Source organism: Malus domestica, chromosome 11, assembly GCF_042453785.1.
Source record: "Malus domestica chromosome 11, GDT2T_hap1".
Lineage (NCBI taxonomy): Eukaryota > Viridiplantae > Streptophyta > Magnoliopsida > Rosales > Rosaceae > Malus > Malus domestica.
In genome coordinates, this window is record NC_091671.1 from 8,823,795 (window position 1) to 8,848,214 (window position 24,420).

General features: G+C 38.7%; 2 long non-coding RNA genes and 2 pseudogenes across 2 annotated transcripts; 3 read left to right on the forward strand and 1 right to left on the reverse strand.

Moving 5' to 3' along the window:
• Positions 1-3,331: 3,331 nt before the first annotated feature.
• LOC103454056 (probable LRR receptor-like serine/threonine-protein kinase At3g47570) lies at positions 3,332-4,749 on the forward strand (annotated as a pseudogene).
• Positions 4,750-5,136: 387 nt separating this feature from the next.
• On the forward strand, positions 5,137-5,891 carry LOC103450698 (uncharacterized). Its single transcript, XR_531596.4, has 2 exons — positions 5,137-5,414; positions 5,516-5,891. It is a non-coding gene; the product is annotated as an uncharacterized lncRNA (long non-coding RNA).
• A 1,244-nt stretch (positions 5,892-7,135) lies between these two features.
• LOC103450605 (uncharacterized) lies at positions 7,136-8,729 on the reverse strand. Its single transcript, XR_011572797.1, has 4 exons — positions 8,485-8,729; positions 8,139-8,180; positions 7,567-7,810; positions 7,136-7,476 (listed from the first exon to the last, which is right to left on the reverse strand). It is a non-coding gene; the product is annotated as an uncharacterized lncRNA (long non-coding RNA).
• A 5,017-nt stretch (positions 8,730-13,746) lies between these two features.
• On the forward strand, positions 13,747-21,172 carry LOC114819724 (RHOMBOID-like protein 1; annotated as a pseudogene).
• The last annotated feature ends 3,248 nt before the right edge of the window (positions 21,173-24,420 follow it).

The following is a 24,420-nucleotide window of genomic DNA, read 5'->3' on the forward strand; positions in this document are numbered from 1 at the left end:
CAGACGACCCCAGCTGGTGCCACTCTGGAAGTCCATCTATTTTCATCACCGCCACTAACTTTTGCCCTCCCAATTTTGCCCAACCAAGCGACAATGGCGGATGGTGCAACCCTCCTAGGCCCCACTTCGACCTCGCCATGCCCATGTTCCTCAAGATTGCCGAGTACAGAGCTGGGATCGTCCCTGTTTCCTACCGTAGGTTAGTAAAGCTCACGTCTCTGTTTTTTATGCTCTGTTTTTGTTCTCTGTTTTCCTTGCTCTATTTTTAGGTTTGGTTATTTAGTTTATCCATTTGAAAGTAATAGTCTTGGATTTGGAAGTATTGGAACATTTTTTTACAAAATGAGTTACTATATTTTTACATCTATGTAAAGTGAGATTCGACTATGAGTTTAGAAAACTAATTGACCTAACTCACGTCGAAAAACAATAGTTGTAACTTTTTAACCCAATGAAATGTGGTTTCCAAAATTTCTACTTAGACCACTTTTCTCTCCAATATAATTGTACTGGAATTGGTTGTGTGAGTGTTTCTTTTTTCCTTTTTTTTTTCTTCTGATTTAATTTCTTTTCGTATGAAATAAATTAGACTACTTTTCTTTTTTCTTTAAAGCTTTTTGTGACCTTTCCCAATCTTGCGGGTCACACCTGTGGTACAAGTGAGTTGGATTTTGGTCTGAGTTTTAATTGCTTTCGCAGAATGTATATGGTTTCTATCGATCAAAATTCTATGGTATTTCGAACTTCTTCAATATCAAAAGTAAAAAATTTCGAAGTATCACATGTTTAATAGGACCATAGAAAATCCAAACAATCTATTTACTGACCATGTGGAAAGAGCTCACTTGAAATTGACTTATTGCCCCAAATTCTTTATATTTCTTTTGGTAGTTAATGGGTTAGTTAATTTCGGTTCTTTCAAAAATTTGAATTTTGCCCAATTGGTCGTAAATGCTGAAAGCAAAATAAGAATGGGCAGTAGGGAATATTTAACTCCCCAAAAACCTTAGGTTTAACATATGCCACTGTGTCATCCTTTGGCCTTACTCTTGGCCTTTTGTTATCCACTAGATGAGCATGCGCGTTCTAGGCGTGCACTGCATCACTTCATAAGGATAAAACTAAGTTCCAAATTTAGTGAACAAGTGTAAACTGTGATGCAAAGGTCAGTTAGGTCTGTAAGTCGGCGTTGTGTGTCTGACTCCTTATTCAAGTTTGGGTCGAGTTTGATCCTCTTTTCCTAGACTCATAGCTTAGAATACTTATAAAATTAACAGAAGAGAGGGAACATGCTAAGGAAACTCTCTCAAAGTGAGACTTTAGAGTTAATTCTTGTGTCAATATAAACAATCTGTCATTTTACAACTTAACGTTAATTTTCATGTCAACATTATAAAATATTTTGAAAAAAATATAAGATAATAAAAAGTTCACAAAAAAATTTACTTTTGAGAAAGTAATCTCAGCATTTCTCGAGAACAGAGTTGCTAAATTCGACTTATAGTTCACTAAACTTGCATTTAGCCACCAAACTTGGCTTTTTTCCTTGGATTTTGCTCTTTGGTCGACGGCAAGATCTGCACCGTACGTACTTTTTGACCGGTAAATCATACGATCACACAGTACGATGCGCATGTGGTTCACAGTTCCCTACGTACAAAATCAAAGACCATTCCAAAGCACAGCCCCTAAAATTCCGACACTCGTCGATCAACGTGAAAAGACCAATTTAGTGTTCAATTTGATTGGCTCATTTAATCATGCCCGCCGTAAAACACGGTCCGCGATCCACGTTGGCACAAACCAATTCAAAATTCCGAACATACCGTCATTCTTGTAGCGAGTATTATTTCTCTTTCTTTTGTTTTCAGGTGAATTACATACTTAACTCCTCATATTTGAGATTTATTACAATCTCATACAATATCTTTAAAACATTTCATTTTCATACCTTACCTACTATTTTATTTAAATATAGTACTTCCGTTACATTTTTCATCTATTAATCCGTTAAAAGCTGACGTGACTGACACATTTGTACCACGTGGCTGACACCTGTGTGCCATTTGGCAAAAATAATAATTTTATAATTTTGTTTTTAAAAAAACCTGAATCTTCTTAATAAAAAAATTAAAAAAAAAAAACTGAAAAACCCAGAACCCACCCCACCTTCCGGCAACCCCTCAAGAGCCTCCCCAACCACCTCCCTCCCCTTCTTCCCCAGATTCCTCACCTGTGCCCACCCCCATCACCCACCCATTCTCCCACCCCCTTCTCCCCACCAGTGTGTCCAAAAAACCCACCACCTCCCCCTTTTTCCTGTCCTCATCTCCTAAAAATAAGATCTTGGGCTCACTACCTCTCTCTTTCTAAAACTCAAACACCCCATCAATCAAAAACCCAACTTTTCTTTTCTTTTCGTCCAAACAGACCCTCCAAATCCAAATGGATATGGCCCCATAGGAGCTCCAATTTCTCACCATCTCTGACATCCACAGAGAATCCACCTTCATCCCCAAACAGTCCCCCAAAACCTTCTACCTCATAACCCTAACCCTTATATTCCCTCTCTCATTCACCATCCTCACCTACTCCCTCTTCACCCACGTTCTCCTTCGCCATCCTCATGTTCTGCTACAATCTCATCTTTGTCGGCTTCCTCGTCCTCCTCATCCTCGCCATTGATACCCAGAATTCCTTTCTGCTCCTCCTTGTACCCAAAACCCAGCTTTTTTGGTTGATTACAAATAATTTGGCTTTTTGGGGTGGGAGAAGGTGGGGGTGGGGTGGGATGGGTGATGGGGGGATGGGTGATGGTGCAGCCACCGCTTCCACCGCCGAGGGCATTGAGGTTCATCTCCGCCGCTCATTTCCGATTAGATTTTTTATTTGTTTTGTTTGGAGATTTTGATACTATGAAATTGGATATGGGCAAGTCACGTACAAAATGGGATTTGGGGATTTTGGGGATTTTGGAATTAGGGATTTGGGGATTTTGGAATTAGGGTTTGTTTTGGTTTGAGAATGGATTGGAAGAAAGAGGGATTTTGGGGTTTGGGTAGAAAAGAAAAGAGAGGAAGTGGAGGAAAGTTGAGAGCTGGTGGTTATGGAGATTGGAGGAGATGGAGGGTCGGGTGGAAGAAGGGGGGGTTTTGTGTTTTTTTTAATTTTTTTATTAATTGTTTGGCCACATGACACAAATATGGCAGCCACGTGGCACAAATGTGGCAGTCACGTCATCATTTAACGGTTTAGTTAACAGATTTTCTAACGGATGTATGAAATTGAAATAAAATGATAAGTAAATGTATGAAAGTGAAATGTTTTAAAGATGTTGTATGAGGTTGTAATAGATCTCAAACCTGAGAGGTTACTATGTAATTTACCCTTTGTTTTTTGTTGGGTAAAATAGTCTTGTGCATTCACCAAGCAATGGTTCCCATTGTCATTATTCTTTTCAGACTTTTACTGCCTTTGTACCTCTTTTCTACTATTCATAACAGTTGAAACCCATACCAATAACTATGAAATTTACTCGCAACATAGAACTACTCAAACATGCAATTTACTCACCATACCTAAGTTTGTTGAATGTGGTATGTTACGGATCCTCTCAATCGGACCTTTGCACTCTACCTTTTCGGCTCTCTCTCTCATTCTGTAATGTTGCAAGATGATCGGACGCATGAATACTTTCCAGTTCATCCTCTAGAGACCAACTTTGAAAAAAATCAACTAAAAAAAAATCGTTTAACCATTTAATTAACGTTGTCAAAATTTCAATATTTAAGTGAAAAATATGGTTCATTTATTTATCAGATAACAGTTAGATGACAACATAAGTATGAACTACTTCGGTTTTTGGAGAAGTTGGACTTTAAAAGGTGACATATAAATAGACAATTCGGATTATTGTACAACATTAAGATAAGAAAAGGAAAGAAATTTCGATAACTGGCAACACCAGGCTTTACGGAGGTAGTGACAATCTCCAACTGCAAGTGCAAGTCCAATAAGGGAGGATCATTTCGAAACTTGACATTAAATAATCCCCTTCAGTGTTTTGTCATATTTATTTCTTTGTTCCTCAAGAAAGGAAAGGAAAGAAATTTCGTTAAGCACAATAACAAACTCTTATTTGCAAGTTTCATATGCTACTCTGCTAAGAGCTACTGATGGGTTATCTGAGGCTAATTTGATTGGTGCTGGAAGTTTTGGGGTTGTGTACAAGGTAGTTCTCGATGTTGATGATAGAGCTCAATTGGTTGCCGCCGTAAAGGTGTTTAACTTGTTACGCCATGGAGCATCAAAGTGTTTTATATCTGGATGTGAGGCTTTGAGAAATATCAAGCATCGAAATCTCGTCAAGATTATAATTGCATGTTCAAGTGTTGATTCTCTTGGTAATGATTTCAAGGCTTTGGTTTATGAGTACATGGAAAAAGTAAGCTTAGAGAAGTGGCTGCATCCACCGACTGATATTGAAGAAGCAAGAGAGGCACCCAATAGTTTAAATCTTTTGCAGAGGCTCAGCATTGCCATTGATGTTGCTTGTGCTCTCGATAAGTCAATTATCTTCATAATCATTGTGAAACACGATAGTTCATTGTGATGTGAAGCCAAGTACTATTCTTTTGTACAACAAGTCGAGTACTGGACATGTTTTTGACTTTGTTAGCTAGGTTTCTCTCACAACTGATCAATATAGAAGCTTCAACACATCAGACGAGTTCCGTTGGAATAACATGAATAATTGGTTATGTGGTTTTAGGTAAATATTCACATCCTCTCCACAACATCCTTAAAAAAAAAAAGAATTTGCATAATTCAACTATTTTGTTCTCAGTTTGCTAACAATATTTTCTGATGTTTGAATGGCAGAGTATGGTATGGGAAGTTTACAATTTTCAAGCAATGCTTGGGTCTTGAGCCCCCATGAAGTTTAAAAATTAAGAAAACTTGATATGACTAGTGATTGTTACAATTTAAAAAAAAAAAGAAAACTAATGAAAAGAACTTAAAAACTTCGAATGTTAACCAAAAATCATATAGTAATTTTATTTAATGATTAGGACAAAACTCAAAATAAAACCAATCCAATTAAAATGGTCCTAACAATGAATTTTCAATTTTGCCCCTTACAGCATGCCCTTCCCCGTTTAATGTCTCTCTCCCCCTTTCTCGATCCTCCATCTTTTCTCTGCTATTGCTTTTATTTCCAATTCAATTTCACTTCCTCCATTTTTGCAATCTCTCTCTCTCTCTCTCTCTCTCTCTCTCTCTCCACCCAATCTCTTTTTCATTTTCAATTCGAATTCTGCCGGTTCACAAATCAATTGAATCATCGAATTTGATAAGCCCCAGGCAAGCGGCTCAGTATCGAGCCTCTGAAGCTCAGTATTTCCTGTCAAATAGTACGCTCTCTTCTCGTTTCGGTTTCTGATTTCGTTCCTGATTTCAATTCACGGTTTCTTCATTTTGTTATTGAATTTCTCCAATCGAATTAATGATGAAGGTGAAGACTCCGGCAACCAGAAGCTGGAGTTGCTAGGCTTGGAGGGCAAATGACAAACGAGGAGGTCAAGAGCTTGAACAAACGGTTAGAGCTGTTTCTTCATGCTTTCGCTTTTCAATTTGTTAGGTGCTTCATTTGGAACCTCCTTTTTAATATGAGGGGATGAGTTTTTATTATCTAATTATCTCGTAAAATTTCTTTTAATTACTTTTCTAGTACAAATACATCTTAAATAGTTTATCGCAATCATTCAATTTCCATATGGTTTGACCTCTTTTCATTGTTGACGTGGGATTCTATCTTTGTGAATGTTGATCTATCCCTAATGAGTTTTTAACTCGATTAAATTATAATACTATGTTTGATGTGTTTTGGATGGAATGACTGGGTTGGGGCTTGTGGTTTTCAAATTTCAATCCATGAATTGGAGGACGAGTAAATGGTTTTCAAATTTCATTACAGGAAGTTGTATTTGGGAATAGCATTGCATTGTTGTTATGAATTCTAATCTTGATTCTGAACAAACAATCAAACAAAATCGTCAAATGTTTTTACATTTTTAGGATTGTTGGCAAATTGCTTAGCTGAGCAGGATGCACCAGCCTTTTCCTGGGCGACTCGCATTGCCTCACCTACATTTAGGTGCCTGATCATAGTTTTCTGAGACCTTTCTTTTTCCCTTTTGTTGTGGTTTGGATTGGGGGATGGTGTTTGTCTAAGCATTTAAAAGGTAATTGATATCCCATGGTTGACATGATAAGTGAAATTATTTTGGAGCTCAAATGGTAAGCTTGTGGATGAATGGTTGATATAATGGACAATTTAAAAAGTTTGATCCTTATCCTACCTTAACAAATACGTTCATTCTTATTAGTTCAAAGCATTCAATCCCTTTAGACTTCGGTCTTGGATCAGGAGGAATTTTGATCACAAATCTATTTGCCTTTATGGTCACGGTGATAAGTTAGAAAAGTTATTTATCTTCTGGTTACTTGTTATCAGCTTTACATTGCCAACGTGGGTGGGTGTACGGTGGGTGGGTGTGAGAGGGCTCGGGAAGAGGGAGGTCCGAGAGTGAAAGGGAGAGTACTTGGGAGGGAGAGACGGGAGAGGAATGAGAGTGATAGAGAGTTGAGGGAAAAGTAAGACACGCGGCCAAATGGGAGAGGGGACCAACATGGATGGGTCCCACAAACACAGATAAAATATACAATATTTAAAATATCCCTCAAGATTCGTAGTTTCATAAGATCTTCGTTTTAGCTCCAAACTGAGATCCGTTTGTGCCTACGCGTTTGTTCTGTCGAGAACTACAAGGATACGTTGAGAGAATGGATCCTACGTCTCTCTAACCAAAGGCCAACGATAATGAAAAAACTTTGCCTCTAGGGCATTTTCGTCAAACCATGTTTTTAAAATTAGTAAAATTGTAAATGTAGGGACGGATTGTCACGTAATTTTCAAGTAGAACGCACAATGGTTTAGTAAACCTTTCAAACACCCAACAATATAAGAACAAGCTCATCAATGCATCAATACACATGCTATATAGGAAAAAGGAAGATATAAGAGATTTTGCATATTCAAGATGAAATATGAACAAAGACAAAGAACTTGACATTAAAAAAAAAACTGATTAACTTTCAATTTCTACCGATATTCTGTTCCCTATTAATATGAGATGGTGTACAAAATCTTCAACCTAATCAAAATTTCATACCCACATGAATGGTTGATGACTCTTTAGTCAACCTGCTACCTGAATCAAGGTCAGACTAAAACATGTTCTACAAAAATGTATAAAATGGGTTTTCACATTTCGACTCCATGAAATTGATTTCTCTCTTAAACCTAATGAATTGCCTAAATGGCTCAATGATATACACAAGTGTGCACCTGAACATGAAACTCCACATGATGCACACAAAAACTCAATTCAAATCCCGAATACCAGTTGGGTCCTACAATTTGCAAACAAACAATGTCAAACACGGAAAACATTGAGAATTTAATTAGCAATCGGCTTGAACACCAATAATCAATTTACTTACAGGCACACGCCGAAACGCTTCGTCAATCTCTTCTTTTGTGAGACCCTTCTTCTCGAAAAAAGACCGCCTGTAAACAACAAGAGAGAGCCCCTAACTTTCGGGTGTGAAAGGAATTTCACAACATTTTGCACTTGTTCCTCCCTCATTGGTTCGGAATTCACAAACACCGACAGTGTAGAACTTTCCTGAGCGGGCTCTACCCGATCATCTTGCTGACCCACAATTATGAGTTGAGCAAGCCCTGCTGCTCAAGTTAACAACCACTATTATTATTTTCACATAAATTAGACTGCAGTTAATTTTTCAGAAATTGTGATTTCTTTCATAGGCCATCAATTCATTCAATCAATTCCACCAGGAACTAAATTTCCCTAAGCAAATTTTCAGTAAATTAACAAAAAGAAAACAATAATTTACATAACTAATAGAATATTCAAATTGTTCATTAAGTTTGCAATTGCATACTTCCTCAGAAACTATATGGACAATAAATAATAAAATTAAAGTAGAAAATGAAACAAAATTTAAGGAAATAAGAGAGAGAAAGAGAAACAGAAAGAGAGAGATGGCACCTGGGTTCTGCTTTTTGTCCTTCATGATGTTCCTAAGTCCAACTGAATCACTCAGCAGGCAGAAAAAATACAAGAAAAAGTTAAAAAAAATGAAAAAATATTCAACAAAAACAGAATAAAGGCTTCTAATTGACAATAAAAAGCTTCTAATTTAAGGAAATCAGCCATCAGCAGCATCTCGGCCGGCCTCTTATTAACCTCAAACAAGAACACAGTCCTTCATACAAATCTCTGTTAATTTGATTCTATGAAGCAAAATCCAGATAAGACTTGAACATAAAAGCAAAAACTCATCGAATCAAAATCAGCAATGCACAAACCCCAGTTTTTGTCCATCTTCTAGTACCTTTTGCAGTCGCTCTTCAAGCCATCTCTAATGATGGTCAGAACCATCTGCAACTCCTGTTTATCGGTGGAAGACTGGTCGAGATCGTCTCAGGCTTCTCGAACTCTTCCTCGTCCTTCACTTCCTTGTGGTCACGAGGGTAGCGCCCTCGCCGTCGTTCACGATCATACCGGGCTTACAAAATGAGAAAATAGCAAAGAGAAAAGGATAACAGACTAAGCAAACAGGGAAAGGGATTGCAGTCGGGGTAAAATCGGAAACTCGCTGCTTGGCCCAGTTTTATTGGACTGGTTTGATTTTGAATTTGTCCTAACCATTAAATAAAGTTAATAAATAACTTTTGGCCAAATTGGATTGTTCATCCCCGTGGTCAAAGGACACTTGCATGATGACCCCCGTGGTGAAAAAACTAGGAATTAAATCCCTGTGATCTAGAATGTTAGCAAATTTAGTCCAAAAATAAGATTTTTGTTAAAGGACTGTTAAAAGTTGGGGTAAAACTGTATTTTCAGTTCCAATTGACATTGAATTGGGGCTTTTTTTTATTTAAAAAATTAAGCATTATTTTTTTTGTTAATTGTTATAAAAAAATTATTTATTTTAAATGTTAATTGGAGCTGAAAATACAGTTTTACCCATACTTTTAATAGTCATTTAACAGAAATCTTACTTTTGGACTAAATTTGCTAACATTCTTGACCACAGGGGTTTAATTCCTAATTTTTTCACCACGGGGGTCATCATGCAAGTTTCCTATGACCACGGGGATGAATAATCCAATTTGGCCATAACTTTTTATTAAAATTCAAAATTTTAAAACTCGTTTTATTAATTTTCCTTTGAAAAAAAGGTTTTTTGGAAGGTTGTAGGTCAGTGGTGGGATTGAATGGATGCCACATTAAAGGTTCACATCCAGGAGAGATTTTTCAATGCGTTCGATACATTGGATGATACACAAATGTGTCACTATACAAATGGTGGGATATGTGTACTAAAAAGTTAGTAACTTAAAAAATAAAAATTTTCACTACTTCCATTAAAACACGTAATGTACCACTTTTGTACTCATCACAATGAAAAATTTCTCCACAATATGTGGTTGATTTAGCAAAACACACATGTAAATGTAGAAGGTGGGATCTCACTGGAATTCCTTGTGCCCATGGAATTGCTGCAATCTATAGAAAGGAGGACGATCCATACAAGTGTGTTCATTCTTGTTACAAGAAAGCAGCATACTTGAGAGCCTAGTCCTTATATCCATGCCATGCCTAGTCAAGAATTTTGGCCACCTACAAATCACCAACCCGTTGCACCTCCAAAGTATTATAAGCAAGCTGGTAGGCCAAAGAAGGTGAGGGCAAGAGAGCAAGCTGAGCCACAACCACCATCAACCTTAAACAAATTGCCTAAATGCTTCAGCAAGGTCACTTGTGGAATGTGTGGCAAGAAAGGTCATAATCGTACAACACGCGGGAAGAGGCAACGACAAGCTTCACAGGTTAAAGTAGCTTAATGGTTTCACTTATCGGCATTTTTAGTCACATATGGTTGTTATAAATTGGGGAAGATCATCTCATAGGTAGGGATGGGCAAAATATCATGTCCATTTAAACTTCACGGTTACGGTTATGGGTATAATCGTTTATCCGTGAAATTTAAATAAGTGATTATGGATATTAACCGCAGTTATAAACGGGTAACCGTTTACCCATTTATTTCATAAATGGATGGTTATGGCCACGTTGATTGCCATTTGGCTGCTGCTGCTGCTTCATTATTGTTAGTATTTTTTATTATTTCTGGTGATGATCCGATGGTGTTCGTAAATGGTGAGCTTTTAGTGATTACTGTTTATGAAATTTTAGTAGTGGTCTGAGGGCTCAAAACATCATTTTTTTTTTTGCTCTGGTCGACCATCGTGTGAGTGACTGCCTAATTTTTTCAATAAAAATAAATTCTATTAATTTGTTATACATGGGTTAGTAGATAGAAAAATATTATACACATGGGAAAAAATGTGGATAACCTTTCTTACGTGTAGACGGGTGAAAAGGAATAACCTTTTGTTATGTGTAGACGGGTGAAAAATGAGTAATAGTAAAAAAAAAGATAAACGGGTTAAAAAGGGTAAATTGGTAAAAGGGTATTAAATGATTACGGTTAAATGGGTATGCGGTTATGGGTATGGTTAACCGTTTATAAATGGTTATGGGTATGAGTATAACCGTTTAGACAATTATCTAATAGGTAAATGGTTATGCGGGTATGAGCATAAACGGTTATGGATAAATAACCGCGGTTACCCGTCCGCTATAACCGTTGCCCATCCCTACTCATAGGCCTATGGTGAAGCTGGGAGAGTACAAACTTGTGCGACCAATGAAATCGACCATAACTCACCAACTACTTAAAGTGGGCAAACACTGAAGAAAGTTGAAGTTCCACCATAAAACCAATTGGCAATATGAGGAGTAGCCCAACTTGTTATAAGCCCATGCAAGGTCCATCATTCCATCAATGTGAGACTCATTCTTAACACGCTCCTCAAGTGTGGTGAATTTTAAAGCCTAACACATGGACAACACAACGGGGTGATGTGGAGCACGTGTGGCCGTTGGACTTCACACGTGGAACAACCTGCTCTGATACTATGAAGAAAGTTGAGGTTCCACCATAAAACCAATTGACAATATAAGGAGCAGCCCAACCTATTATAAGCTCATGTAAGGTCCATCATCTCATTAATGTGGGACTAATTCTCAACAAACACAAGCAATGGTGTGCTCATTGAAAACTTTGGTATTTTAAATTTTAATCTTGTATTTATAGACGGGTGTATGTGTAATTCTTTTTATTGATCATTTTGTAGCATGCCACTGGAGGAAATATGGGAAGTGAAACTCCACCAAATCAGGGACAAGAACAATCCGCATCTAATGCCATCTGTTAATTTTTCTGGTTTTTTATTTTTACTTTTATTGTTTGTAGGTTTCTAAAAGGGGTAGAGTGAAACAAAATGCAAGAGGCAAGTCAGTGCACAATTCAAAAAAGCCACCTAAAAACCATAGAATCTGAAGAAATCATTTGGAAATTTAGACTTTTTGTTAATGTCATTTTTTTCTTTTTTGGATGAAGACAATGTTGTGAACGTTAAGCCCTCAGTATTGGTGTTTTTTATTTTGAAGACAATGGATGAAGACAATGTTGCTCAAAATATGTTAAGATACAAAAGTGGGTGTGTTTAGTTTAGCATGTCACGAAATCGAATTTTATATAGGCTCTATAATTTGAGAAACGGGTTGAGGTTTGGTGTTAGAAATGGAGTTGCAAATATATATACGCTACTCAAACACAACTATCCACATGAATACTCTCTAACACAAATTTTAAGGGTTTTACTAAAGAAAAATAAAAATTTGTTAAAATATCTTAAAATGACATAAATAACCCTGAACACAAGTTATGTGCGAGGCACATGACTTATTTTGAATGGAAAACTTAACGGAGTTAGGGTGAGATAACAAATTGATGATTTCGACAAGTTGGTATGACAAATTGCTTGAAATTTTAGTTTATATGATACATTGAAAAAGGTGTGCAAGTTCATATGACATTTTAAAAATTTTCCCTTGGGAACATTATGGTCCCTACGTCCAACCAAATAATAAGGTTTTTGATGAGATAATGCATGCCAACTTGAGCATTATAATGTTCATGATTTTGTTTGCGTCTATACATATATTTACTCTGTAAATATAGATTAGGTCGGTTGGTAAGGCATTGTATCTGTCGTATTCTTATATTCAAGTTTAAATTCTTCTCTCGTAAGTTATAGTTTATAATATTGTCTTACCAAAACTAAAGATACTTATAGTGGGATATATTTTGCTTAAGTATGTATGTTTGCAAGATTAAATGAAAACCTCCAAAATGTATGGGATTTAATTGAATTCTAAACACCACCACCACCCTCATATAATTACGGCAAAAGGCGAATTTAGGAGGGCTCCTTTCAATCATCTTGTACCCCTGCATATTATTGTGATTCAATGAAGCTTCCCGTTAAATGAACTGCACCAAATAGGGGAAACCTTTTTTTGTATCTCTGTGTCCGGAGCCAATAAACACAGAGATCTAGATCACTCATTTTAAATCAAACGATTCTCAATAGCTCATTTTATTGCCCGTTCTCACACAAACCACGAGTTCAGATCTCACTCTCTTTAACTACCTGGATCTCCGAGTTCTTGAACTTCGAAAACAAAAATTCGAAAAGGATCTCGACTCCAAATAAGGTAGCCCAAAAAATAAGGGAAACCCCACCCCACCCCCAAAAAAACACCCACCCACAACAAACGTACAACTATAAGTAAAGCTTTATGAGGGGTCGCTCTAAAATTGTTCTTAAAATTAAGGGAAAACTAACGAAAAATCCAATTTGTTTTTAGTTTTAATGAAAAATGACAAATAAAGGTGTCGTGAATAGTACCAGGGAAAGGTAAAAATATGATTTTTGGTTAAAAGTAAATAGTATCAAAGTGTTTCGTTAAAACTCCCTAAAATTAACTAGTCCGTCATTCCAAAAATTGTTTTGACAATGTTGCATTTAAATATTGTCTAACAATATAACATTATTCCGGAAAAAACTTTTGTATAAATTATAAGTTAAAAAAAAAGACACAGTACAGCTTCTTCCTGACTATTTTAGGTGTATACTCCATTGCTGAAAATTCTACCATGCTCATCATAATTCTTGCCAATCCACCAGGCAATTGGGTTAAATTGCCCTTGACCAAAAAAATGATGGTCCATCGGTGCCAAATTGGGTAGGCAATTGGTGGGCTCCAAGAACCTCGTTGAACTACCCTTGTAGCCAGTTGGCAATAAGTAACGATGGGCTTGACGTCAAGTAGCAGAAGGTTGGCCCTAACCCCGTGCACCGAAGTGAACCAAATAGCTCCAATTTGGGCGCCTCATAGCTGTTGGATTTGCAACCGTTTGTTGATCCGGACCATTAAATTCAAACAATAATAGAAATTTAAAAAGATGATGTTGTGCCACGTGGAACTTTGTGACGCATTTGATATTAAAATTTTGAAAAATTCAATGATCAGGATTAATCCCTTGGTAAAAAATCCAAAAAAAAAAAAAATGAAAAAACTTACAACAAAAAATATCTAAAAAACTTACAAAGTTCACACTAAAACAAAAATGGGAGCAATATTACTAATAGATAATGACAACGATGAAAGTGGATGAAAATCTCGTCGCATCTCCTTTCAGCCCTTCAAGGAAAACCCACTTCTTGGGCCGTCTTCAACCACGTAAAGCTTCACTCTTTTATTAGTTTATGTGTTTAAATTTGTTGGGGTTTGCAGTTTTGGATTGAAGTTTGTGTTTTGGGATTTGTTGGGTGCTCGCATATGGAAATTTGGAAATTTTTAGTTGTGGATTGTGGGGAATTGACGCAGTGGCGGTCCTATTTCATGTAAGTTGCTTTCAAATGTGTGTTTTTGGTGAAATTATGATGAGGAGGGTTGGATAGTTGGACTGGTTTTATTTGTTATGTGAAATTAGAGTGGGATCAATCAAGGTTGAGACCTTTTTAGGTAAGAGTAATTGTGAAAGTTATGTTTTTACAAATTTTTTGGCAAATTTTGTGACTTGGTGGATTTGGAATTTTGGTTATATTATATGTGTAAAGAAAAAGTTGAACTGCATGAAGCTTGATGTAATTCTGCTTTTAATCAATGTTGGACTTGGGAAACCTAGTGAATATAGAAGCGAATCTACGATTAGTTGAGAAACTTAAAGGAGCTTGAGGGGTAATGAGGGTTTTAGGTATTTAGTGACATTCAGGCAATGCTTGATGTCTATTTGATGTCGGCGGATAGGAAATGCTTGAACAAAGAAGCAAGGTGCTCGAAGAGCTGCAGTAGGTAACTACTTGGTTTGATTAGATTGCTATGTCAAACAAAATGTCCCCTGTAGTATGTTATAGGGTTAAAGTTATACATTAGTGTTCTTTAGCGACTTGGTTTCAAAATTTTCGTTTTTGTTCGACTTTCCTTGGTTTGTGAGGCCAATGGTAGAATGATCATGGAAAAATGAAATTGTTTTGTCTTAATATCTCTTGTAAGAGCGGGTATGCATTCTTAAGGGACTTGTTTGTCATTCTTTTAAGCTGTTTAATGTGCTTATTTCAGTATGCATCATCCAAAGTCTATAACTGCTAAAACTAGCACTACAAGGGCGAGGGAGCTATCATCTCTTTGGAAATAAGAGCTATAGACATGCCCCGTAAGGGTCAATAGGTCTCAGTTGCATATCTAACTTGTTTCTCATGTGTTTTCATCCTGAAGGTTAGAAAAGATGGGTGCTCTAGACGCGCAGTGAGTGGTTCATCAACACCAGGGATGGCGGCTGATCTCATGTATGTGGTTACATGCTGGAGTTTTCCATGTGCTTGCCAATATGCTGAGTCTTTTATTCATTGGAATTCGGCTTGAGCAAGAATTTGGATTTGGTATGCATCTGGATTTTTAGCTTCATGTAGTAAAAGATAAAGCACACGACATAAGTTGTAGAATAATAAATTAGTTACCAAGTGCAAAACTTCTTTCATAAATCTAGAAGAGAAACACTTTCCGGATGGCTTTAGCTACCTTGCGATTAATCTACAGAGGATTTCTATGCATTTGTTTATTGAATTGTAATCCTAGAGTAGTGGTCATGTAGTGCTGGTTGCATTATAACTTACACCGGTATGTTGTTTCGTTTGATGGAAACAAGAGGACGTTTTATTCAGCGGTGGGCAAAGAAAAGAGTTTATACACCGAAGATGGGGTTCAAACTTTAGTTTTAGACATAGTATTCCATTTTACAGAATAAAATTGCTTGAAACAGAAGCTGAGAGATTATTTCAGTTTTCCATCACATCTGTGGGAAGAAAAAGATTGTTTTGGATATCCAGTACATGTAGACATGGTTCCTCATTTTGAAATGTTTCAAGATGCCGTCTATTTGAAAAGATTGAAAAAATAATAGTTTGATGCTGATCTACATCAACACTACCTCAACCTACATGCTCCACTCACAAAGCTTCAACATACAAGCTTCAATAAAAGAAAATTCAAAGAACTTAGCGAAGAAGGCTTTGGTGTATTTAACACAATACGTTGAAATGAAGGAAAGCTTATTTATTGATATCCCCGATAAGTTACAAATATGTACATATACTTGAGTCAAAATAAACAAACAAGAGGGAGCCTTCACAAAGGTTGCTTAGGAGAAGTCTCAGCAGTCGGTAGAGCCCCAGAAAGAGAAGGCACCGGAGGGGGATCATTCGGAGCCTCAGTACTGGACAGAACCCTAGAAGGAGGAGGCATCAGAGGTTGATCATTTGGAGCTTCATTAAGCGGTACAGCCCCAGAAGACGAAGGCAATAAATGCCTTTGGAACAAACCCACAAATCTCTGATGATCAAGTAAAACCTGACCATCAGATTCCTTCATCTGGTCAAGCTTCCTCTTCATGTTTGTAGCATAGTCATGTGCGAGCCGGTGCAACTGTTTATTCTCATGCTTGAGCCCTCTAATCTCCTGTTTGAGACTCATCACTTCAGCCGCCAATGATTCAACTTGGCGGGTTCGAGCAAATAGGCGTTGGGCCATATTAGACACAGAACCTGCACACTGAACACTGAGAGCCAGAGAATCCTTAACAGCCAACTCATCAGACCGTTTGGAAAGTAGTCTGTTATCTTTGGGAGTGAGAAGGTTCCTGGCCACTACCGCAGCGGTCATATCATTCTTCATCACGGAATCCCCAACGGTAAGAGGACCAGTAGGGGAGACGAAGGATGGGCGCCATATGTTGTCTGGAGAAGGCGAGGCTGCCTCGTCAACAAGGTTCAAGTCAAAACAACGGTCGGAGGGGCCAGACATTTTCAAAGGTCTTGAAGAGAGAAGAGGTCGGACAAATCAAGATCTTAGAAGTGCAAGAATGGAGCTTCTACTGGTGGATATTCAAGTGTGCTTTGGAACTTAATGTCAGCCCCTATAAAAATCTGCACTCGACGAAGCTTCAGAAATCGACGAGGCGCCTGCTCAGAAATCGAAGAGGCGTTTGCTTTCTCAAAAGCTGGGCTGCTCAGAGACCACGAGGGTCGATCTCAGAAATCGAAGAGGCGTTTGCTCTCTCAAAAGCTGGGCTGCTCAAAGACCACGAAGGCCGATCTCATAAATCGAAGAGGCTTGCTTTCTCAAAAGCTGGGCTGCTCAGAGACCACGAGGGCCAATCTCAAAAATAGAAGAGGCACCTACTTTTCCAGCCTTGTCAGCACCTGTCACACGCACACTCAGCTTTGCGGAAATTATGGGCATTCTGTCGAAGATTTCTGGCGAAGTAGAAAGCACATGAATCGTATTGTTCAATCACCCACTTCCCACACGCAACAGTAGCTCATGGGTACCACAGATAACTTTGCCAAAGTTCTCTGACAAAGTTGAGACACGTGAAGCTTGCAGCTCCCACTACATCGTTCTGACCAAGAAGGGTAAAAGAATAGCAAAGAAACAACACTAACAAAGTTTAGACACATAAATTTTGAAGGTCTAGCTACCATATTATTACCCACAAGGGTAAAGGAACAGTACCACTGCTGGATAATTGGAAAGTCCCGGTGTGTCAACCTCTAGCAAACATGCCCAACCTTTACTCACATTCGAGAAAACACTCCCAACAAGATTGCTTGCTCCAAAATCGAAGAGGCACCGCCCTCCGAATCTCGAGAGCCAGACTCCCAACATGATTACTTTCTAAAAAATCGAAGAGAGGGTAAAGGAACAGTACCACTGCTGGATAATTGGAAAGTCCCTGTGTGTCAACCTCTGTGCTTCGTGGCAAGGTAGACTAGCAAACATGCCCAACCTTTACTCACATTCGAGAAAACACTCCCAACAAGATTGCTTGCTCCAAAATCGAAGAGGCACCGCCCTCCGAATCTCGTGAGCCAGACTCCCAACATGATTACTTTCTCAAAAATCGAAGAGACACCGCTCTCCGAATCTCGAGAGCCAGACCCCCAGCAAGATTGCTTTCTCAAAAATCGAAGAGGCATCGTTCTCCGAATCTCGAGAGCTAGATCCCCGACAGGATTGCTTGTTCAAAAACCGAAGAAGCACCACTTTCCCAACTTCAAGAGCTGGATCTCCTTGGATAAAGCTTGTCTGTAATCTTCACACGCAACATCAGCTTTCGAGATACTACAGAGCACTTTTTCAAAGTGCTCTGACAGAGTTAAAACATGTGAAGCTGGCAGCTCCCACTACCGTGCTATGACCAAGCAGGGTAAAGGAATATCATTATTACTTGATGTTAGGGAAACTCCTATATATGTCGACCTCCATCCCCAATGGACAGGCAGACCTGCAAAAATGCTCAACCCTTCCTCTTATCTGAGAGGGCACTCCCAACGAAGCCTTTCGAAATATTCAGCTTTCTTTCCCCCCGATAACACCTCTGTAAACAAGCTATACTAGAGCAAGAATATCTCATATCATCAGGGTTAAAAGCAAGAGTATCCCATATCATGCTTTTTCCCTGTCTTTTCCTTTGGCCTTGTTCTTACCTGCAAGACAAGGAGAATGAGAGCAATCAGTCAGCACTTGGAATCAAGCTTCCAGCCAGGAACTGACTGCCTGGAACCCCTTACCTGATTACTTACCTGGCATTGCTCTCGAGTACTCATCTTCAACATCTTATGCTTCCAGGGAAGATACCGCATCTGCCTGAGGAACAGATAGGGCAAGTGAGAAGGATACAAGGAAGCATGTGGAGACAAGCGTAACAGCACACGTGCCGATACATCCACTACTCTGTCAAAAGCAAAAGTATCCCATATCAGCAGGGTCGAACGTATTCTAGATTTGATGGACTTGTTTTGACCCTCAAATTCTTCAGTCGGCCTTATACTCTGGAGGAAACCAGAAAACCCTCCAGCCCAGTTCAAGAATAAGCCTGTGGAAAGTTACGTCTTCAAAAGCAAAAGTATCCCATATCATCTCTTCTCATTTTTCTTCTCTTTATCCTTCATGCTGCCTGCAAGATAGGGAGAATGTGAACAATCAGCCAGAGCTCTGATTGCTTACCTTGTCTGTCACCTCTTTCAGCAGATCCCCTAGCTCGGCGACTTGGGGGACTCCTACTACATGGTTTGTATCGCGCTTGACCAAGCCTGAAACTACAAGTAAGCTTCAAGTGAAATTGATACATTACCTTGTGCATCTCCACCAGTTACAGATACCACCCCTGGATGGAGGAAGAGTACTTCCAGAGAAGATGCCACATCTACCTATGAGACAGATAAGGCAAGTCAAGACGATACCACACTCTGGTACTTAGAAGTTTCGTGGTTACGAGATCATTTTCCCACAATATTTCCTAATGTCATTTGTACTAAATCATTCACTTGTACTCACTAAAGGAGAGCTTGAACCTATGTACTTGTGTAAACCCTTCACAATTAATGAGAACTCATCTATTCCGTGGACGTAGCCAATCTGGGTGAACCACGTACATCTTGTGTTTGCTTTCCTATCTCTATCCATTTATATACTTATCCACACTAATGACCGGAGCAATCTAGCGAAGATCACAAAAAGTGACCGTTTTCGCTACCTAGGATCTATCTTGCAAGAGAACGGAGACTTAGATGGAGATCTCAACCATAGAATACAAGCTGGATGGATGAAGTGTAAGAGTGCATCCGGCGTGTTTGTGTGACCGTCGTAGGCCACTGAAGCTCAAGGGAAAATTTTATAGGACGACAATAAGGCCACGATGTTGTATGGCACAGAATGTTGGGCGGTGAAGCATCAACACGTACACAAAATGGGTGTAGCGGAGATGAGGATGCTTCGTGGGAGGTATGGGCACACGAGAAAGGATAAGATTGAGAATGAGGATATCCGAGGTAAAGTAGGAGTAGCCAAAATTGAAGGAAATATGAGAGAAAATCGGTTCTGGTGGTTTGGACATGTGCAAAGAAGGCCTACTGACGCTCCGGTTCGAAAATGTGACTACGGGACAGAGGTTCAGGGCCGAAGGGGTAGAGGAAGACCTAGGAAAACTTTGGAATAGACCCTAGGAAAAGACTTGAGTACTTGGATCTAACGGAGGACATGACACAAAACCGAGCGCAATGGCGTTCTAGGATTCATATAGCCGACCCCACTTAGTGGGAAAAGGCTTTGTTGTTGTTGTTGTTGTTCGGCAGTTTGAATTGGTTTCCTATATCTCATGTCTGGTTTTGGTGGGAGTTTGCTTTCAGCTCTTTTTATTCAATATGGTATTTCTGTTGGTGCTTCTGGTGCACTTTTTGGTTTACTAGGAAGCATGCTTTCAGAGCTCACATCAAATTGGACAATGTATGTAAATAATGTAAATAAAATTTTGTATACTCAATGATGCACCTCTTTATAGTATGCACATGACCCCTTGATCTTACAGTTTCAGATTTCGATCCGCAGTTAGCAGCATTGCTTACTCTCCTTTTCATCATCATATCTTGGATTTTTGTTTTTGATCCGCCCCCAGTTTAAATGGCTTACCCAACAGAATGCTCCCCTTGGACGTGTTACTACTCCAGTTAAATCTAAACACAAGACGTGTCAATATGTATTGTGGGTCCTCTCTTTGATACTATTGATTGTTGGGTAAACTCCTCCTCGATCTCTGATTTAACTGTTTGACTTCATGAACCTAATCGACTCCCTGCATGAGAATCTGGTAGCCACAGTTGACGTGTGCACATTTTTTTTGATCAAATCAGAGAACTGGATTTTTCGTAGATATGTAGATATCATGTGTCATGTAATATTTTCATTGCGATTAGGCTCTGTATCTGCTTGTTTCTCATCAGAATGGTTTGGAGAACGCATTGTGTTATCGCTATTCTCTGTGTGATACTAATTGATCACTTTGTTGATAGCGGCTTCTACTTTGCTGTTTTGGATTGCATGTGTTGGCAGTAGTTTGTTGTTTTGTTATTGGAAACAAAGGTTCATTTTCCTCGTATTTGCGTAGTATCCGTATATGCAGGCATTTTCTGACAGAAGTCATGTTTTTGACAGGTATACTCTTGGCTTGGTTACTCCTTTTCGAGGGTTCAATCTAAACAACCATTGTTCCTGGTGTCATTATTTGAGCTGTGTCCCTACATCAAAATGGAATTGCAAGTCACAAAATATTTATTGTCTGATAATATGCTGTACTTTTCTGCGCATATTAACTTCCTCCTTAATATTTGATAGACAGAAGTGCTTGCTTATTAATATGATCATGGTTGCATTCAGTCGTTCTAGTTTGGCATGCCGTTTAGTCTAATGCCTTAAAGAAACGTAATTTAAGAAATGACTCGCAAAATTCTGTGTCAGGAAATTGCTTCTGCAACGTACTTTGTTCATACTATAAATTGGTTTTGTACTTTGTATTGACATATTGTTCTTTATATGCATATATGCACCAATCTTGCAGTCGAGCCAGATAGGGAATCAGCTGAACTTAACGTGCGTAAGCAATGGTAGAAATGGAACATATTCATTGTCAGATCCCAGCCCCTCCCGGACTCAGCAGCTATATGCTGAGCTTTGCAGTTGACCATACATGTACAGATTTCAGAGTTGATAGAATGTTGATTGATATGCTTGATTCTTGTTGTAAGTATTCTTTCTCTTTCTTTTGTTTTCTGTTGGGTAAAATAGTCATGTGCATTCACCAAGCAATGGTTCTAATTGTCATTATTTTTTTCATTCTTTTACTGCCTTTGTACCTCTTTTCTACAATTCATAACAGTTGAAACCCATACCGATAACTATGAAATTTATTCACCATATAGAACTACTCAAACACGCAATTTACTCACCATAGCTAAGTTTGTCGAATGTGGGATGTTACAGATCCTCTCAATCGGACCTTTGTGCTCTACCTTCTCGGCTCTCGCTCTCATTCTGCAATGTTGCAAGATGATCGGACATATGTATAGTTTCTAGTTCATCCTCTAGAGACCAACTTTGAAAAAAAATCAACTAAATAAAAATCGTTTAACCATTTAATAAACATTGTCAAAATTTCAGTATTTAACTGAAAAACATAGTTCATTTATTTATTGGATAACAATTAGATGAAAAAACAAGTATGAATTACTCTGGTTTTTTGGCAAAGTTGGACTTTAAAGGGTGACACAGAAATGGACAATTTTACAATAGGGGAGGATCATTTCGAAACTTGGCATTAAATAATTTCGAAACTTAGCATATGAAACTTTAAAGTGTTTTGTCATATTTCTTTCTTTGTTCGTCAAGAAAGGAAAGGAAAGAAATTTCGTCAAGTACAATAACAAACTCTTATTTGGAAGTTGTTTGCACTCAAAATATACCCATTTTTACTTATTTGGGCAATTTGGGTAAAATATGGTATTTAAAGGATTAATGAGCAAGAAGACTAATCTGGAGAGATATTTGGTGCAAGTGGGATAGGTTTTACACTATAATATTGTTTCTCCTATTTGTTTGGGTGGTGGAGGTTTGTCTAGCCTTTGTTTAATCAAGATACATGCATGTATTGCAAGTGGATGGAAAGACATCAGCAAGCTTTCGGGCAAGGAACATGTGAAAGAAACCAACTTGCTTCTTTTAAATGTTAGTTTATTACAAGTGGGAAAACATGTGCTAAAAACATGTGGTGGAGATGCAAATTCCCCTTTTAATATTGTTTCTACATGCAAGTTGGCAAAAGCAATGCAAGCTACCTAAGTAAGGAAATGCAAGCTGCCCAAGCTTCTTTCGGGCAGGTACAAAACCTTAGCAGGAGGGTTTCCTCCAGACCTCTATAAAAAGGAGCAGATGCACAAGGATTATGGACACTCAAACAAACAAACAAAAGCACAAACTCTGCTCAAAAAGCCAGATTTGCCTTTCAAAACGAAGCTGTAGTCAGCCCAAGCCTTCATCCCCCGCGGGATAACCTTCTCTTCTAACCTCTGTAATAGCTCTGCTACCTCGTTCTAAACTTGTTGTAGTATCGATTCATCTTTTGTATTCTCCTTTTCCCTTCCTCCCTCTAAGCTTTCAGACCTTTGACAGAACTACAAAGATAGGGACCTGCAAGACGATCAGCCTTAATTGATAAGGTTTAATCTTGCCCGACCTGCTTTGCTCTGTCTTTGTCTTCTCTTTCTTTAAAGTCTAGCAATATGTTGTATACTTCCAGTTATATGCAAGTTGTTTCTAGCAAAATCACGATGACAAAGCTTTCTCAGTACTTGGATCCGATTTAAATATATCTTCAGTGTTTAAATCAGATCCAAGTCCTAAGCCCTCGGGCATGTAAATCTGATTAGTTTAAAAGTCCTTGGCCTCAAGGCATAAAAAAAGAACTTTATGTGGACTTAACCCATCCATGACAATCCTTGATCAACGAGAAGTTCGAAGTTACTTGGGGAGCAAGTAATCGACCTACCTCTTGGTTTTGTTTCTATTATGTCATGATTATCATAGAACGCTTAAGTATGGGATGGATTCTGATAGGAAGCCTCAAGGCCTACACCTAAGGCCCCACAAAGGCACTTATTTGGATTCATTCTATTTTGCGGTCTAGATGGTTTGAATATAAGAACGGACTCTAATAGGAAGCCTCAAGGCCTACACCTAAGGCCCCACAAAGGCACCTATTTGGGTTCGCTCTACCTCTTAGATTCGGATAATCAGAAATATAATAGTTATAAGACTCCGACAACACTAAAGACCAAATATGATATGTTCAAGTACTGGTTTAGTTTGACAGGAAGCCTCAAGGCCTACACCTAAGGCCCCACAAAGGCACCTGTTATATCTAACACGGTTTCTCGGGCATATGCATATTCACAACTAAAACTTGACATCCATTCGACATCTGCCATGCTGAAGATGGCAGTGGCACGCCTGAGCACCTACAAAGTTAATCTTGATTGTGAGCCTCAAGGCCTACACCTAAGGCCCCACAAAGGCACCTTTCAAATTAACTCTGTCATTCTCTTTCAGCATTTCCCGAAGGGTCTTGCCCGAATAGTCTTGCCCGATCAAGATTTGCCCGACGAAACCTGCCCGACAAAGCCCGACAGGAAAGCAGAAGCCCGACAGTAGCCCTCAACCGGCGCCAATCTCCCAGGGGAGCTGTGTGCTCGTTGGCCAGGAAGTCATCCCCGACGGAAATTCCTGCGACGAACATAGTTTTGGCACGCCCGGTGGGATCCTTATATGGAGTTAGATCATGAACAATCCTTATGTTCATGATTTTTCTGCTTTTTCAGAAGATGACGGTGTGGAAGAGCGCCCAAGCTATGGCTATCACATAGAGCCAACCTATGAGTTGCCAACTTATGGGTACAAGGCTGAAGAGTACTCAAGTCCCATGAAACATGATTGTTGGCCAACTAATGGCCATCAAATAAATAATAATCTTACAGATTGGCCAACTTATGGCTACAATGAAGGTTATTATTCTTTTGAAGACAATCATATTCATGAATACTATGATAGGCCAACAAATGGCTTTAAGTATCAAAAGACTTCCAATGAGTACATAGAGCCAATATATGAGATGCCAACTCATGATCATTCGGATGAAGAGCTCTACAAAGAGGATGTGGGCAAATTAAAGAAGGTGTCCAAACTCCATGTGGCAAGCATCGAATATGGTGAAGAGGTGACTAAGTGTTTTAAAAGGGTGGAGGAAAGCTATACAACTTTTGGAGAAACTTTGAAAAAGTTGATAGATCAAATGTGTCAAATCTCCTCTACAAAGCACGCTCACCCTACTACAACCAAGGAAGAACAAATCATACACGTTGATGAAGGCCAAACAATAACCCCACCCAATGAAAAATCCATGAAA